Source organism: Dioscorea cayenensis, unplaced genomic scaffold, assembly GCF_009730915.1.
Source record: "Dioscorea cayenensis subsp. rotundata cultivar TDr96_F1 unplaced genomic scaffold, TDr96_F1_v2_PseudoChromosome.rev07_lg8_w22 25.fasta BLBR01001838.1, whole genome shotgun sequence".
Taxonomy (NCBI): Eukaryota; Viridiplantae; Streptophyta; class Magnoliopsida; order Dioscoreales; family Dioscoreaceae; genus Dioscorea; species Dioscorea cayenensis.
Genome location: NW_024088229.1, coordinates 4,381 through 6,586, shown reverse-complemented (window position 1 = coordinate 6,586; position 2,206 = coordinate 4,381). Strand labels below are relative to the sequence as shown.

Genomic DNA, 2,206 nt, shown 5'->3' with positions numbered 1-2,206 from the left:
TAATTAAAAAGGGACCCATTTGAAAAAGAAAAACATAGGATTAGGGTTTTGATTAAAATATAGTAGGCATTCCGACATAGGATCGGGGTTTTGATTGAAAAAAATAGGAGACATTATGAAAAAGAAACAATTACTTCAAGAAATGTTCGGGTGCTCCTCCACCCCGGATTGTAGGTGTTGTTATATAGATTCCGTTGGCCTCTCATTGCGTTACCCACAAAATCCACTTGTTCCACCGAGGATGTAACACCAATTAGAAATCGGGACAATCGGGATGGAACATGTCCTCCCCACACCCAATGCAACTCGTCATAGTTTTGCCATTCTAAGAGAAGTTAGAGTGTCTATCTTCTTGCTCAATGACTCAACTCTGGGCCTCCAATGAGGTAGCGTATCAATCTCATGAAGTCGGCTACCTTCTTTACATCGGTTTGCATTCCATCGATAGCTGTTCATAGCTATTTCTTCAATGAGATGTCGGGGCTTCTTGAGGGTCTTGCTCCCAAAAGGTACTTCCCTCTGCAGACATCAAATAAGCGCTTTGTGCTTGTGTTCAAACCATTATAGAAAGTCTGAATGATCTTCCACTCGGGGAACCCATGTTGAGGACATTTCCATGGGAGCTCCTTGAACCTATCCTGTGTCTCAAATAGAGACTCTAATACCTTTTGCACAAAAGAGGATATTTCATTCCTAAGCTTCACAGATTTTCTAGGAGGGAAATATCGGGCAAGAAAATCTTCTACCATCTCCACCCATGTAGTGATTGATGCTCTAGGTAATGAATGTAGCCATTGCTTCACTCTTCCTTAAAGGAAAATGGGAAGGGCCTCAACTTGATGGCATCATTCATGACACCATTAATCATGAGCATGTCACACACTTCCATGAAGTTCTCAATGTGATTATTTGTATCCTCATCGGCCAAACCATTAAACTATGCAGACTGCTGTAACATCTGGATGAAGCTTGGATTGACCTCAAATTTTTGAGCCATTATCAATGGCCGCATAATACTAGATTGTGTGACAAGAACTTCGGGTCTGGCATAATCTGACAGTGTCCTCCAATACTCATTCTGTCATGCCATATTATCTGACCCTTCATCTTCTATCTCAACTTGATTTGACTATTCCTGTACAGGTTCTTTTCCCCTTCTACAAAGTGTCTGTTCAAGTTCAGGATCACATTCAAAAAATGTTGAAGGGTTCCCTCAAATCATAACCTGGAGTTGCAACCAAAGAAGTAAAGACAAATCATAACGATGGAAGAATAAGAAAGTGTGAAATAGAACAGTGATGAATAGCTAAAATAACTAAGTGCAAAGTGTTTCCAAAATGCCTATTCCCGGATAACGATGCCAAAAACTTGACACATCCCTTGCGTGTGTACTGCAAGTGCATAGGTTGTCGAAGTAATAATTACACTAGTGAGTGGGTAGTTGTTCTAATATTATTGTGTGTGGCTCCTACTTCTTTCTATAATGCACTCATGGTCAATGCCAATGCAAGCTTACTCATTTATTATAATCATAATAAATATAAATATTATAATGATTGCATAATATGCACATTTTATTTAGAAAAGTTATAAAGTAATTATGTCTTCATTTGGAGAATGTTCATGCATGCATGACTTTGAAATTTGAGAAATTTGAATATAAGAATAAATATTAAAATCAAACACTAAACAAAGATTAATAAAGCATTTTAAGTAGATTTTATGAAACTTTAGGTGAATTGGTACTCATCATTAATGAAAATTACTATCACTATTCATGCATGTTAAACGAGAATTTTATTATAATATATAATTTAGATACTACCTTGTTAATAATACACACATTCACATTTCCATAACACAATTTAAGGAGGAACCTATCTTTAGAAAGATTATAGAGTACTATTAAGATATAACAAGATATTTATAAAATATAAATACATACCAACTTGATACCATGAACAGCAAAAGGTCATGAACCGCCCGAGTGCTTTGTAATACTTCCTTCTTTCTCTGTTAAGCGGTTTGCCTTTGCTTTTCCTGATTTGGATTGCCATGCATCTGTTCCACATTCATTATCAATGAGGGCATCCCACACATCCTTTATGATCCACTCCCTTTCCATTCCTTTGCATTCTTTAATGTTAGTAGCACCAACTTCTCTCATTGCCTTCATCCTCTCATCCACCAGCATATCCCTTAATTG

General features: G+C 37.0%; 1 non-coding gene across 1 annotated transcript; it reads left to right on the top strand.

Moving 5' to 3' along the window:
• Positions 1-594: 594 nt before the first annotated feature.
• Positions 595-701, top strand: LOC120257070. Its single transcript, XR_005535506.1, has one exon. It is a non-coding gene; the product is annotated as a small nucleolar RNA R71 (small nucleolar RNA).
• The last annotated feature ends 1,505 nt before the right edge of the window (positions 702-2,206 follow it).